The following is a 17,408-nucleotide window of genomic DNA, read 5'->3' on the forward strand; positions in this document are numbered from 1 at the left end:
AAAGTTCCTTAAAGAAATGTAAGGTAAAGGATGAATTCTCAGTAGCCATTTCTGTTAGCCACTTTAGATGTAATATATGGCTATATACCATGATAGAAATTAGTTACATTTTCATTGGAATCAGTAAACATGATGTAAATAGAAGAAAAACGGAATTGAGCGTACTCTTCAAGGCTATGGAACTGGAACTGTGCTTTAAATGTTTATGTACACTAAGCAAACAGTACTCTGGGAATCCCAGAGGACCCATTTTGAGGACCATTGGTCTAGGATCAGCTTTCCTGTGATGCAGAATCTTGTGTTTGTCTTTGAGGTTGCTGAGCAGTAGGAAAGGAAGCTGAGAAGTCCATTGGGAAGCACCAGGCCAATTGGAGTGGAGCTTTCGCAGCAGAATGATGCAGATGCTTTTATCACTCCTTGGATATTAATGCCAATTGATGAATGTTTGAACATATTAACACTGGTTATATTACAAGAGGCTATATTTTGAAAACCCCTCAAAGTTTCCTTACTCATTACAAACTCTTGTATAATGATCTTGATAGACAATTAAATTGCAAAAACTAATTAGCATGTTTACTCTAGAATAACTAGGAACATTGCCATGAATGATGCCTAAAATGATGTTAAATTGGCAAAAATATAACTAACTATGATTTTCCCACTAGTTACAACTGTAATATTAAAATGACAGGCAGAACACACAAAGTCATGAACAAATGTTTTGATCTAAAACAAAAAATAGGCTTTGATTACCTTTTGATGACATTTAGAAGAAATTTAGACATGAGCTCTAGTTTACACACGACATTAGTGTCATAAATGAATCCCCTAGTGATCCCTTGGAAATCCCCTTAGCAACTCTTATTTTGAGGATGTGCAATTTAACATGCTTGTGTGTGTGTGTGTGTGTGTGTGTGTGTGTGTGTGTGTGTGTGTGTGTGTGTGTGTGTGTGTGTGTGTGTGTGTGTGTGTGTGTGTGTGTGAGGCTTGCATGATAGCCTGATATCTTTTCTCTCTGCTCTTTCTCAGTGTCTTTGTGGTTCAGTACAGTAAAGATGGAGATGTTCATATGTAACAATTTGATGTGCTGCCATGTGCATATTCAGAAAAGAGCTTTGATGAAAACTTCATGTTTGTCAAAATGAAAAACCCCATCCTGGTCATAGCCAAAACTTGGGCCTACCAACAAGAGCAAGAGGAAGATAATAGAAGATTTGGTTGTTGGTCTGTATGCACTGTGAAAGGGATAGAAGCAGAAGAATGAGTCAGACAGAAGGAGAGGATAGTGTGAGGACAGAACAAGTGTTGGAAACGAAAATGAAGAGAACAATGAAAAGAACAGATTTCTTTAGTAAACAGGTTTAAGAATGATTATAATGATTATCTTCTGATTAGGTTGCATTGGCTAAACAATTTACTGTGCATAAAGTTTTCTTTGAATATTTTAGCACTTTAAAGATCCACATGCACAGTATCACACACACACACACACACACAGACACACACACACACACCCACACACACACACACATACACACATACACTGCTTAAGTTTAAAGTTAACTGTGATTGTGCTTTGAGAAGCACACACTGTACATCTGAATGGATAATTGGAGCTGGGGGTGTTTCTGGGTATGTTTTCATCTACATGTAGGGAAAAAAATAGCGTAGGTCACTTTATCATTGCTTAAAAAACATCTTAGTAATGATGAGGAAACATTTGAATGGAAGCCCCAAAATGCCATTTCGTAATATACATAGTCCTAACCCCCAATTATTCATTAAACACAAATTCAAATTATTACTAACATATCAGCAAATTAAAGTATTAAGTGTGTAATATTAGTTAATCTCAACATTTCTCTGCACATTCAATTTGTTATCTCAGAAAAATGATTTCATTTCCATGAGATGGCAAATTAATTATGTCATAATCTTTGTTAAAATTTTGTTGAATTAAAAATGTTTCCCCCAATTTACTCTGTCAATTCTTCCCACCCGCTAGTTTTGTCTCCTAAGATCACACAATGCGACCAAGCTGAGAAGATGAAGATTAGCACAAGACACATGAATACATATGACCTTCACAACAGGGCTAAAGGTTGCACCACTCATGAGCCCCAAGCATTTGTTATTTTGAGATGTGAAGAAAATCATTCCATTGTTTCCAGAAAGCAACATACCTTATCCTGTAATTAAACACAAACACAACACAAAAACACACAAAGAAAAATACTTTTACTTTTTTTTACTGAATTTTACTGAGATAGATAGATAGATAGACAGATAGATAGATAGATAGATAGATAGATAGATAGATAGATAGATAGATAGATAGATAGATAGATAGATAGATAGATAGATAGATATGACAAAGAAAAAAACTGAATAAATGAGTGGAGAAACATAATGAGTGCAAATGCTTTCACATAACACACAAAGCCTTCACAAGCTTTTCACACTTATTCTTATCTCGAATACCTGTCACGTCCGCTTAGACTGTTAAACAATGTTTTTGGAACTTTGGAGTAATTCAAATGTCATAGCTTCAAAGACGAAACACAAATCCTGATGGGAGTGGTCTCTTCCAGGATGACACTGCCCCCATCTTTAGGGCACAAGGAGTTACTGAACAGTGTGATGAGGATGAAAATGATGTAAATAAGCTAAGGCTTTCAAAGTCAACAGATTTCAACCCACTTGTTTTTTCATCCATGAATGTGTGACACAGACACATGATTTGGACAGGGGATGTCCAATCTTATCTACAAATCTACCAGCAGGAGCACACCTGATTCCACTTGTTTAATCAGTTGGTCTTCCAAACAATGTATTGTGCACTTTTGCTTGGTTATATTAAAAACCCGCAGCCACACCAGCTTTTGTGGACAAGATCGGACACCTTTCCTCTAGTGCCTTACACAAACTCAGACAGAGGTCAGATTTTTGGGTTAAAAAGTGAGAGTCAGTGGCAAATGGCTAGCATTAGAATGAGTCAGCAATCTAGTGGCAGACGTTGTCTTTTGCCTCAAGATGGAAATACGAAAACAGAGAGGTGAAAGGAAACTGAGAAATGTATTTGTGAGAAAAGAACATCTGTGTAATTTAAGTGCACTTGTGCAATTTAAGTGTTTTCTTGCCCCACTACTCATACCCTACACAGTTTCATATGTTCTCCACTTTAATGGCTACTAATCTGGAGAAAACGTAAAACTGTGCAGTACAAGTCCTTGTTGTTCTTGCCTGTAATGTAAGTAGTGACCGATCACTGATATAAGAAAAAAAAACATTTCGATAGTTTCTGTATAGGTTAGTCCTCAATTATATCCAGGAAATGCACATAAGCTATGTGCACCCCCATAAATTCTGTGGATGAATTACTACTAATTGTGTAAAATACAAAATCATCAATTATTGTCAGTTTAAAGATTTGAACAGTTTTAAATATGAATACATGCATTCAAATACATTTATAAATATAAATATAAAAGTAAATGTCCTGTATTAGGTATACACGTGCACATATTTAGGTACCTTTTTATATTTGTACCTTTTTAGTGACTGAATTGATTCAAATAAAAAAAATATCTAAAATAGAGATGACAGATGGAAGGTTTTGCTCCAGCAGCAACAATATTCTAAATTCAAATTGGTTCGGTTTAACAAGATGGTTCTTTTAACTCACTTGGACTTTAGATTAAAATATTTTTGCTTTAAATGATCTTATACTTTAATTATCATCATCATCATTGTCGTCGTTAAGCACTTAATCCAGATAGGATCACAATAGCAGTTGGGATAGCAGAGAATCCCAGATGACCCTGTCCCCCGCAACTTCAGCTCATTCCCCGGGACCCCAAGCTGCTCCCAGGCCAACTTGGAGATGTAATCCCTCCAGCGGGTCCTAGGACGACCCCGGGGCCTTATCCCGGTAGGCTGTGCCTGGTACACCCCTCAGCCGGCTCCTCTGAATGCGGAGGAGTAGTGGCTCTACTCCGAGCTCCTCCCGGATGACCGAGCTCCTCACCCTATCAAATAGAGTGTAGCCCGCCACCCTGCGAAGAGACACCACCCTCCGGCCTCCACACATAATGCCCTCCTGACCGTGACTACGCCTTGACACCCTGTCTATGAATGTCATGAACAGAAGTGGAGACAGGGCACAACTCTGCTGGAGCCCAACACTAATACTGAAAGGGTCCGACTTAATGCTGAGTATACACAGCTCTCACTCTGGGAGTACAGAGACCGAATGGCCTAGAGTAGTAGCCCCGAGTAGTTCCTGAGGTCCATGCAATATTGCAGAGGCGTGTCAGCCATGACAGCCCCACAATATCCAGAGCCTTAAGCATCTCCGGATGAATCTCATTCACCACTGGTGCCTTGCCACTGAAGAGCTTGCTAGCTACCTCAGTGACCTCCACCAGGGAAATGGAGCTTGACACGGAAGAGGCCTCCAGTCCTGACTTCTGTGAGGGAGGCATGTCTCCTGGATTAAGGAGTTCTTCATAGTGCTCTTTCCACCGACCAACAATATCCTCATTTGAAGTCAGAGTTTCTCCACCCTTGCCGAATACAGCTTGGGCACAGCCACCCCGACCACTCCTGAGTCGCCAGACAGTTGTCCAGAATCTCCTTGAAGCCGACCGAAAGTCTTTTTCCATGGCTTTGCCAAACTCCTCCCACACCCTGGATTTTGCTTCTGCCACCCTTGCGGCTGTCACCTTTTTCGCCTGTTGGTACCTCTCTGCTGTGTCGGGAGTCCTCTGGGCCATCCAGTCCCTAAAGGCCTCTTTCTTCAGTTTGATGGCCCCCTCATCAATGGTGTCCACCAGGGGGTTCATGGGTTACTGCCCCGACAGGCACCCACAAGCTTTTGGCCACAGCTATGCCTGGCAGCTTCCACAATGGAGGTTTTGAAGAGGGCCCATTCAGATTCCATGTCCCCTACCTCCCCCAAGACATGAGAAAAGCTCTCCCGGAGGTGGGAGTTGAAATCATTCCGAACAGGGGCCTCTGACAGTTGTTCCCAGCACCCTAAACTATTCGCTTGGGCCTACCAGGTCTGACCATCAGTTTTCCTTGCCATCTGATCCAACTCACCACCAGATGGTGATCAGTTGACAGCTCAGCACCTCTCTTTACCCGAGTGTCCAGAACATATGGTCACAAGTCCGGTACCATGTACACTTATGAACATCCTTGTGTTTGAACTTGGTGTTTGTTATGGACAATCCATGCCTGGCACAGAAGTCCAATAACAATTCACCATTCGGGTTTAGATTGGACAGGCCGTTCTTCTCAATCACGCCTCTCCAGGTCTCCCAGTCATTGCCAACATGAGCATTGAAGTGCCCCAGTAAGACTATGGAGTCTGTAGGCGGGACCCTTTCCAGAACCCCGACCACTCGCTCCAAGAAGGCCGAATACTTTGAGCTGTTGTCTGGTGCATAAGCACACACAACAGTCAGTTTTCCTCAGTTTTCCCGTTTTAATTCGCATTGAGGCGGCCCTCTCGTCCACCGGGACTAACTTCTTTTTTTTTTTTTTTTTTGCCTGTCTTGTCTGGCAGATTTGCAATCAGAATTATGGTCAGACTGCGTTACTGTGCCAAACAAATTTACTTTTCCAAAATGAGCACTATAGATTATAGGCTCATCTTGTCAGTGTTTCTTTCTTTCTTTCTTTATTTTTTAATTATTTGATTTCATTTTGTTTATACATTTGATATTTTAATGAAAATGTGTTAGCATCATGCCAGACTGGACAGGCCAGGGGAATCTGTAAAGAAGGGAGAGGAGAGATAAGCGGGGGGGGGGGGGAAGGGAAATAACAAAAGGGCAGAAAAAAAGAAAAACACAGCGCAAATGCCACGGCGATGGTTCACCAACTGCTGCTCCTGAGAAAAGAGAAGAAAGTGTACCTGAGACATATAGCACTTGGAAATACTGCACAAATGACTGTGATGTATGTGTATGTGAGTGTGTGTGTGTGTGTTTGTGAGTGCAGTACAGTATAAATTTGTCACAAGATGCACTCAATATCGAGGGCAGAAAGCTGCGACAACATCCCCCCAGAGGCCAGAGGAAGGCAGAGAAAGACCAGGGAATCCCGCCCGCCGCGGCCCCCCCAGGAGCAGTGGAGACCCTGGGCCGTATCTCCCAGTGACCCCTGCATGCCCACCCCAGCGGAAGGGAGAGGGGGACTCCGGACAGCACCCCCCCCAGCCATGGAGCGCAGGTCCAGGGGAACCAGAGGAACCAGAGCCGCCCCCAGGATGCCCCTCCCCATCACGAGGCAGCAGCAAAGACCCAGCGCCTCATACGCCCGAGAGCCACCCACCACCCAGCAGGGCCCCATCCCCGCCGAGGGGCCCTGAGCCGCCCCGGAACCCAACCACCCAGGGGAGCGGGCCAACCGTCACGCCGGAGTACCAGGCCAGACCCTGAAGCCCCAAGGCGCCCCCCATCTGGGGGGGAAGTAGCAACCACAGGGGAGCAGCCGGGAGAGGACCGGGGACAACAATCCCCCGACCCAGAACCAGCTGTCCTCACATACACTCAACCTCATATATACACCTACATACCTTCACTCCCTTATATACACCTACGCACACATACCTCCACACCTATATACATTCCTACATACATACATACACCCACATATATACATACACATCACCCCAATATGTACAAACACACACGCATATATACACCCCCCCATCCCCCTAGATGAGGTGGGGGCGAATGGAAAGCCCAGCCAGTACCAGTCTGTATATGGATGCATATATGGGACAAACGTGCACACGTGCTGGAGGGCGCACACACGGGAGGAACATGCACGACAGTCCGAGGGCGCACGTCAGGGAAGAATGCGCGCGGGCGCACAGACGCCCACACCCACCCAACCATACAATGCCACATGACCGGCACCGCCGTACAGGCCACCCTCCGCGGCGGGGGCGGCGGGGGCCCGGGCAGCAACCCCAGGACGCCAGGAATGCCCCCGGCCCAGCCCCTTTTCCGGCGTTCAACACCCCGCCCCGGTAGGGAGCAGGAAACGGGTGAGGGATGACCTTCCCACCCTTCCACCTCCAGTGTCAAACAGTGTCTGGGACAAACTTCAACTACATGGCCGCCAGCCAGGGACTCGTGAGTATCCCCACTCCCACTCAACCTCCCACACAAGGGGGACAACATGAGGATACATAACATAATCTCTTCTATTTATCCACTAATGACATTGATTTGGTCTGACCACCCTGTCACAACTCTTCTACTCCATTATGTTATATTCCCTGTTTTCATTCTTCCTTTTCTTTTTCCAAATCATCCTCTGTTGCTTGCTCCTCTATGATCTTAAAGAGGTGCATTACTCATGCACTGACATACATGCGTTCACTAGTGTTGGGCATTACCATTCCTTGTTGATAACATACTCCACATGGAAAACACACACACTCAGCTGTGTCACAACTATGTAAAATTAATTAATAGTCCACAGTTTTGGTAACACTTTACAGTAATGTACTGTTCATAAGGCTATACAAAACCTGCATGAGCATGTCATGACAACTGACATAACCCTACATAAATACCTATTCTAAAAGGTGTCATAAGGTAATATTTATCAATTTTGACCCAAGTTAAAGGAACATTGCCAAAAAATGTCTACTGGAATAAGCATTTATATATTTATGTAGGACTATATTAATTGTCATGACAGGTTTATGTAGGTGTCATGTATCCTCATGAACAGTAGCTTATTGCAAAGTGTTACCACACTTTATTTTAACATTGACATAACCGTGCCATAAACATTATAGCAAGTGTCATATTGTCACTCTTGCCACTAAACCTTGTATCTCCAAATATGTAACTTTGGGCCGTTTATCCTTCTGGGTCACAGGGTGAATGTAATATAATAGAACAATGATAATATTTTAACTGTGGTATTGTGATTATTTCTAAAGGCTTACCAGAATATATGCTGTCATTACAGATTTTGCCCATTAAAAATAAAAACAATGTCTTACTACCATTACATTAAAAAGGTTATTAATATTGTCATAGTTCCCACCAATGTATTAATTAGCACAGAAATTGCATATCAGTGCACTCTTAGTCTCTTAGTCTTATTCCTACTTTTCTTTGACTTTCACTTATTCTTTCCTACCTTTTTACCTTCTTTAGTTCTGTTTCTCTGTCTCCTCTGTCCTGTCCATTTCTCTTAGCTGTAATCCTATCCAAGGAGATCTATAGAACCCAGTCACTGTGTGTGTAGAACAGGTTCCATAGCAATCAATACAGTGTCCCCCCCAATACTGTCCAAATAACCTTGTCTGGTTCTACTGCTCTGATGCAGACAGAAGATTCCTAGAGATTTTGTGTATTCTGAATAAAACACCACACACCCTTCTCACTGAGCTGAGACAGCAGTGGCATTGTGCAATTCTATCAGTTTGTTTTGTCTGTTTTATTCAATCTCCAGACAGAATGTTTACAGACAGAATGTTCTTATTTACCTATTGAAGGTTGAGGGAATGGAACATGGCTGCTGCTCCAGAATCATGTTCCTGTCTCTTTAAGTCCCAGCCGACAGCAGCAGCCAATCAGGGAAGAGATACTGCAATGAGGGTGTCCTTGCCAACGACCTTGTTGGAGAGGGGAATGGGAGGATGTGTGAAAATGAGGGAGCATGGTTGAGAGAGATAAAGAAACAGAGGGAGAGAGAGAGAGAGACAGAGAGACAGAGAGAGAGAGAGAGATGGAGGTGTGCACATCTGAAGACATAACTCTGGGTGACTGGTGTTGGGCTTTCCCTATCCGCCCTTCACCTCTCTTCCTTTTTCTTTTCCTTTCTATGCTCATCCCTCTCTCCCTTGCTGTCTCCAGCTATGTGATAGTTTCATAATCTTCCTGCCTATAGAATAGCTGGAAAAGAGAAATGGCACAGTGGTGTGAGTGTCCCTCTTCCATTCTTTCTCCTTTTCTTTCTATTTCTCTCTCTCTCTCTCTCTCTCTCACACACACACACACACACAGACAAAATATTTTACACAAGGAAAGCTTTGACAGGTTGTTTTCCTGAGTAATAGCATTTCACTGTGAAGCTTGGATGGGTAGCTCACAAACATTTTAATACAATGTCAGGAAGTGACCGTATACAGAGTACTATGCAAAAGTCAGAAACAATAGCTGAAAGATTTTTTCTGCCTTTGCTACCATCTCACAGCAATCAATGTTAATCACACAAGTTTTCACAAAAATTATGTTGTCTATGCAATGTTATCACAGTACCAGCCCAAACCAGGATTCTGTATTTGGAATACACTGCCTACCTGACTGATACACTCACCTCATGTTCAACACCATGGTACTAATTTCACATGCTGGCAATTAAAAATCATGCCAAAACTGACACTAAACAAAGTGAGTCAGCGTCTTAACTGTGTACATGAGATACAAAATTACTCTGAATGCAACCCTCAGGTCTTCCATCACTCACCTTCATGTTTCTATTAGGATTAAGATGACTGGTATAAGAGAATGCCTTTCATTTATTTAATTTCCAAAAATTTGAGTATTTAAGTACAAGTTGTTAATGGGTTAGTGTCAAGAAGAAAAAGAAAACATTTATTTTACAGAAAATTTCTCAGAAGCCTCAGCAATAAATAATGTCAATGTTTAGTATTAATCCACCTTTGCCTTTACGTTCTTTACAGGAAGTGTAACGCGGGGGAGCGAGGAGGTGGACGCATATGCGGAGATAAGCGACTTTTATTAAGGGTAAATCCAGGGTCGTGGTCATAACAGTCCAGGTTCAAATGGCCAACACGGATGTATGGAGGGTCAGACATGATGATAAACACAGCAAAACTACAACACTACAACAAATACAAGGGTTAACGAGGGACAGGCGTAAACACAGGTGGGAACGATCGTGGGGCGGAGTCACAAAACAAGGGGCCCGACTAAAAACCAAAACAAAGAATCACATGGACAGGACTGGGAAGTAAACACAACAGGAGCACATGGACAGGACAGGGAGAGGCCGCTCGTGACAGGAAGCTTTCAGTTTTTCAAAGAAATATGCAAGAATATTTTTCTACATCTCCAAAGTTCAGTCTTGGTTGCTTTTCTACTTCTAATCCACATAAACCACATGTTCACTGCTCTGGACCCTGTGGTGAGCAGTTCATTGTTCTGAGAACACCAGTAGCTTCTTCAATTGTTCTGAGTGCAGACATCAACATCACTGAATGTGTTTGAATTTACTTGGATGGTGAGACAGAACTTGGAGGTGTGGAAAAATATCTCAGCAGATTTTTTAAAATACTGAAAAAAAATGATATATTTAGTTGTTGTGGTTTCAATAAATTTTTTTCCCTTAAACATAAATAGGGGCAGTCGTGGACTGAAGGATAGGGATCCAGCCCTGTGACCAGAAGGTTGCTGGCTCAATCCCCAGAGCTGACAGTACATGACTGAGGTGTCCTTGAGCAAGGCACCTAGCCCCCCACTGCTCCACAGGTGCTGCAGATAGGGCTGCCCACTGCTCTGGGCCTAATAAGGTTCACTTAACTAACTAATACTTTTCTGCTTTTGTACTTAATGGCTGTTTTGATATAAAATTAAGTAAATGAAGGGTGATCTCTGACTTTTCTTTGCACAGTACTGTATATGTAATAAGAATTTATTTTATAAACCACACCCTAACCTAATCTCAGTAATTTCAGTAAGAAATGGTAGCTTCTGTGAAAAGTTTTAAAAGACAGGAACTTTTTGTTAGTCCTAACATTGTAAAGTAGTCCTTATTTTCTTTGATGAAGGTCTTTTTTATTTTCACACACACACACACACACACCCACACACACACACACACACACACACACACACACACACACACACACACACACACAGGAACATGCTTTATTAAAAAAGTAAAAGGAACAGTAAGCTGCTACATTTTTTATGCTGCTGATGTGCTGGGGTGTGTGTGAGTGAGAGGAAAGAAAATGAAGAAAAATAAATTGAGAGTTACAGGAAAACATTCAACACAATAAAACTTTCCCTCACAGACTCTCAGTTCATCCGGGCTGCTGCTGTATACCAGCCTGGCTGCATTCACTCAGAAATGAAAGAGGGGAAGAGAGGAGTGACCTGATTTTGTCATTGAAAGAGGTCAGTCAATAATGTGCCCCAATCTAGCAGTGCACGGCTCTGATGTTAGATCTCTTGTCCATAGCCCACCAATCAGCAGCAGTGGTCTTAGGCCTCACATCTCAGTCACCCAATCAACAGCACTCCAGATGCCAGAGCTACTAATTATAACTGTACACAGTTTCACACACATCCGTGCTTCGATCTCAAAAGTGTTTCCATTCTCCTAACTGCAATCATCCCATCTGTGCATCAGAAATATGGTCTAAATTTTAACATAGATTGAAGTTGATTTTGTGTTTAATCTCTTTGAGGCTCTGTAACCAAATGACGCCTGTCATTTCAAATTATAAACTGGTCTTTCATAACTTATTTGAATGCTATTTTTGTCATTTTAAAGTAAAAACTAACCTTATTTGAATGATATTGATGCTATTTTGAGCATCAGCATTCATTGCTGCACTTCAGAACCTGCTTAGATCTACAGAGGAGCTGCAATTTCTTTTCATGTTCGTTCTTTATTGCACCTCCACATCCTTTGCATCTCAACCTTGTCATGAATGAAGTTCACAAAGGATGCATGATTGTGTGTCTGAGTCAGAGCGAGAGAGATGTGGTTTAATTTTAGAAAACACATAACTCACCCCCACTTTGCCCATCAAACCTATAAATAACTGCATTGCAGAAATTCGCTCTGTCACACCCACATGCACAGAGCAGAGGAAAGAACCAGCAGAGGAATGGATGGAGAGAAATGTAAAGAGGGGAAGGTGGGGGGGTGGGGGGGCTGTAGGTTGCTAGGATACCACATCCTGCCGGGATGGTCATGTGACTGGAGATGACTGGTGCTGGCACAGAATGCAGTCTCCACTCACGACACACACACAGTCCAAACAGCTTTACTAATAGTGAAAGTTACTAACATCCACATAGAGTACATGACAGTGTGACAGCATGTCCTTGTTATACCAAGCCAGTTTTGCCCCGTGGCAGTACTTTGTGTGTTTCACTGGTACAAATATACCTAACAGTGCATTTTTTCATTGCGGGGCCAGTTGACACATGAAATGTTCAGGGCCATATGTCAGACCAAATAGGCTTTCATTGGAAACTGAATCACTCCTAAAATAAGCCAGTCAGTGACACCCCAAGCTGTAAAGCCCCTGGCTTCCATTGTTATTATCTATAGATGCTAGCTACTAGCAAGCACACTCTAAAAGGATGAATACAATACCAATTTTTAAAGGTGGGAGAAGTTTGAGAGAAGAAAATAAAAGCTTGGACCACTTGCAAGTCAGGTGATTCAAAAGCATGTGTAAAATAAGCTCCGTTCACGCACAAATACATTTGACTTTCACTCAACTACAACAAAACTTAAAAAAGAACAGTAAAGTGTTCAATATTTTACAGTAACACTTTAGTGAATGGCAGAGTTCATAAAGCCACATAACGCCTACATAAGCTTTCACAGCTAACATAAACTTGTATATACCTTTAAAAATTCTTATTCCAAAAAGTGTCTGTTGTAATGACTCTTGCTGAGGTGGAAAAGACCTCAAAATTGACAAAAGCAGCTTTATGACACTTTTATGACACTTGTTTTAACAAGCCTTTATAAATGTTTATATGAGTTTATGTCAAGAAAGGCTTATGTGTGACATAGCTTTATGAATGCGATATTCAGGTTTTTGCTTATATATTATGAAATTTCTGTGAGTGTTCTGGACTGAGTTAATTTCATGGGTAATTGGTGTGTTATTTCCTCCTCCTGCCACTAGGTGGTGTCTTGAATTCATGGTGGGCATGTAACACTTAGAAGAAGTCACCTAGAATCTTTGTTTTCGGTCAGACTAGTTCGGGGCATGGTAAATTGAGCAGCTGATGAATCCAAACTCATCCTCTTTTGAAATCTCTTGTAGACGCATCGTCTGTGAGTATTTTTGAAGGATATTGCTTGTATAAATATATGATGCGTATATTTACGCATATTGGTAATTTCGTTGAAGTAACAATTGTTGATTAGTAGCTTGCTAGGCTAGTTGTAGGCCATATGCTTGGATATGCGTATTAGATATTGTAGCAGTTACATATTTTATGCTGATTGTGTCTTTTATTTTGTTTCTTCATTTTAGTTTTACACCTTTTGCATGCTGTCAGTTTGAATAAATTTACCAAATCTGACCAGTGTGTTATGGGAGTCATCTGTCTGTCTAATTGAAGAAGGGGAACTCTTTAATGAGGGCAGAACAGTAAAAAGACGAACTCAACAGTGATTTCTACAGCAGCGAGTAAAATATCCTGCCTGTTTTACATCTCCCAGTTCCAAAATGTCAGTAAAAGAAGAAAAGGATTATGAAACAAGGTCAGGGTGTTCACGCTCATCTAAAACATCGAAATCATCGAAGCACTCTGTGAGATCTGCAGCTAGCTTGGCTGCATTGGAGGCACGAGCTAAGGCAGAAGCCGCACGGGCAAGAGCGTTGTATGCACAAAGGGAGATTGATGTTAAAGTAAAGAAGGCTCAGCTGAAAGTAGAGGAGACGCGTCTTGATGCCACATGGGAAGCCATACAGCAAGAGAAGGAGGCCGACGCCGCTTGTGCTGAAGCTAATGTATTGGAATCGGCAGTGGTTTCGGCAGCTATGGGGGAGCTCAGTGGAGTTTGTGATGTCGACCAAGGCTCATTCTATCATTCAGCTGAGAGAACAGAGAAATATGTTCAAGAACAGACTGCTTATGTGAAAGTTAATGAGCGCACAGACGATCCAGAGCAGGATAAAAAGGCGGATTTTATTCTCTCAGCAGCTGTTAACCTCAACTCTAATGATAATTCTCAGATACATCATGAGCTACCAAGTCAAGGTGACAGTCAACATTTGTCTTTGAAAGCCGCAATGCCAACGGCAACAGCTGCTTATTCAGAACGGCCACCAGGGCAATTCACACCAAAAAGAGAAGGTGGATTTATTGCATCACACTCAGCATCTGAACCAAAGAACCGATGGACGCCCAGACGAGATACAGCGGATTGCAGCTATCCAAGGGGAGAAGAATCCAGTGCAAATGTATCAGTGCTGGGAAGGTTCTTAGCTCGCCGTGAGCTACTTACAGCTGGACTCACAAAGTTCAATGACAGACCCGAAAACTACTGGGCTTGGAGGTCTGCCTTCTTTAATGCCACTGAAGATCTGGGTCTGAAGCCTAGTGAGGAACTTGACCTGCTGATTAAGTGGCTTGGTCCAGAATCCATGGAGCATGCAAGGAGAGTGAGGTCAGTTCATATCAAACACCCTGGTGAGGCCCTCAATATGGTCTGGCGAAGATTAGAGGAGGTTTATGGATCACCAGAGGCCATGGAGATGGCTCTCTTTAACAAGCTTGAACGGTTCCCCAAGTTCTCCAATAAAGAACCCAAGCGGCTACGAGAACTAGGTGACCTTCTCCTGGAGATACAGGCAGCCAAGGAGGATGGGTTCCTGCCCGCTTTGGCTTACCTGGACACAGCGCGAGGCATTAACCCTATCCTGGAAAAATTGCCATTCAACCTTCAAGAGAAGTGGATGGTGCACGGTACGAAGTATAAAGAAAAACACCACGTCATCTTCCCACCCTTCTCCGTGTTCGCTGACTTCATATGTGCTGAAGCAAGGATGAGGAATGATCCGAGCTTTGCTGCCGCAGCTCCCAGCAACACGCCACCTAAAGGGGAGAAATTCTTACCAAAGTCAGCTAAAACCCCAATAGCCGTGCATAAAACAGAGATGGCCAATCCTGCCAAGGGGAATGAGACCAAGGGTTCAGACAACCTGAAGAAAGAGTGTCCCATACATAAAAAGCCCCACCCCCTACCTAAGTGCAGAGCCTTTAGAGCGAAACGGCTGGACGAGCGTAAGGCCTTCCTTAAGGAAAATGGCATATGCTTCCGTTGTTGTTCCTCAACCTCCCACCAAGCTAAGGACTGCAAGGCTATCATCCAGTGCTCTGAATGCAACAGCGATAAGCACATTGCAGCCCTTCATGCTGGTCCTGCACCATGGTCGAGAAAGCCAGCTAGCGACCCCTCTGAAGAGCATGGCGGGGAGGGAGAGGAATCTACTCCTGCTTCAGTCACTACCTCAATCTGCACAGAGGTTTGTGGAAACAGCGCGACTACTAAGTCATGTGCCAAAATCAGTCTGGTCTACGTATATCCTAGAGACCAACCTGAGAAGAAGACAAGAGTATACGCCATCTTAGATGACCAGAGTAATAGGTCACTAGCCAGGTCATTGTTCTTCGAGATGTTCAATGTAGCCGACAACACCTCTCCCTACACACTCAAAACTTGTGCAGGTGTGTCAGAGGTTGCTGGCCGCAGAGCCAGGGGGTTCATCGTGGAGTCGGTTGATGAAAAGACCAGTCTAGCTCTGCCTACACTCATCGAGTGTGATCAGCTTCCTGATAATAGGGCAGAGATTCCCACGCTAGCTGCTGTGATGTACCATCCGCACCTGAAGTCTCTAACCTCTAAGATACCTCCTCTTGACCCTAAGGCTGAAATCTTACTTCTTTTAGGAAGAGACATGATTCAGGTGCACAAGGTCCTTGAACAGCGCAATGGCCCCCCACACGCTCCTTTTGCCCAGCGATTAGCCCTCGGCTGGGTGATAGTAGGGGATGTGTGTATTAACGGTGCACACGTACCCTCGCCTGTGAACACCTACAGAACCTACATTCTTGAGAACGGACGTTCCAGCGTTCTGTGTCCCTGCCACAACAAGATCGAAATCAAAGAGAAGCTCAACCCCATTTGCCAGTTCCAGAGTCGTTCAGTCTCAGAACAACTGTCCTTGCCAAATGACAAAACGCGACACATGGGGGAGTCCATCTTCTGTCACACAAAGGACGATGACAAGACGGCTCCATCTATGGAAGTTATTGCTTTCCTGAGAATTATGGAGAAGGAAATGAAACAGGGTGATGACAATAGCTGGCAGGCTCCACTCCCCTTCCGCAGCCCACGTCAGCCTCTGCCAAATAACTTTGAGCAGGCAAGGACCCGTCTCGCTACAGTCATCAGAACACTCAGGAAACACCCAGAGAGGAGAGAACATTTCACTGAGTTCATGAGCAAGCTCTTCGAGAATGGACATGCTGAAGTGGCACCGCCCTTACCACCAGATGAGGAGTGCTGGTATCTACCGTTCTTTGGGGTATATCATCCTCAGAGGCCTGGACAGGTGAGGGTCGTATTCGACTCCAGTGCACAACACCAAGGGGTGTCCCTCAATGATGTCCTCCTCACGGGCAAAAACATGAACAACAGTTTGCTCGGGGTACTGCTGCGATTTAGGAGGGAGCCAGTGGCAGTGACGACTGACATCCAGCAGATGTTCCATTGTTTTGTTGTACGTGAGGACCATCGGAACTTTCTGTGCTTCCTCTGGCATCGCAATAATAACCTGGACGTCATAGAGTACAGGATGCGCGTACATGTCTTTGGAAATAGCCCGTCACCGTCTGTAGCCACATACGGGCTCCGAAGAGCTGCTGCAGAGGGAGAGAGGGAATATGGCATAGAGGCTAGGCTGTTCGTTGAGAGGAATTTCTATGTTGATGATGGCCTTCTGTCTGTCCCTTCGGAAGAGGAAGCCATCACTCTTCTTCACAATACTCAAGACATGTTGGCCCTCTCCAACCTCCGGCTTCACAAGATCTTGTCTAACAGGGTGGCTGTGATGAGAGCCTTCCCTCCTGACGATCTCGCTAAGGGGATGAAAGACCTGGATCTCAGCACAGACCCCCTTCCCATGCAGAGGAGTTTAGGGGTGAGCTGGGATATTTCAGATGACGTGTTCACCTTCCAAGTTGCTGATGCAGAGAAGCCTTACACAAGACGTGGGGTCCTGTCAACAGTAAACAGTCTGTTTGACCCATTAGGTTTCGATGCCCCTGTAATCATTCAAGGAAGGTCCATACTGAGGGAGCTCACCACAGAGTCATGTGACTGGGATGCCCCTCTCCCTGAGGAAAAGTACAGAGAATGGAAGCTGTGGAGGGACTCTCTGAAGGAGCTTGAACAACTCAAGATCCTGCGCCAATACACCTCCATCTCTCTCCGCCAGGCAGGCAATAAGGACCTGTGTGTATTCTGCGATGCTTCCACTACTGCTATAGCTGCTGTTGCTTATGTGAGGACAACCAATGCGGGCAGTGATGTGGAGGTGGGCTTTGTATTCGGCAAGGCGAAGCTTGCTCCACGTC

The sequence above is a fragment of the Pygocentrus nattereri genome, chromosome 1, assembly GCF_015220715.1.
Source record: "Pygocentrus nattereri isolate fPygNat1 chromosome 1, fPygNat1.pri, whole genome shotgun sequence".
Lineage (NCBI taxonomy): Eukaryota > Metazoa > Chordata > Actinopteri > Characiformes > Serrasalmidae > Pygocentrus > Pygocentrus nattereri.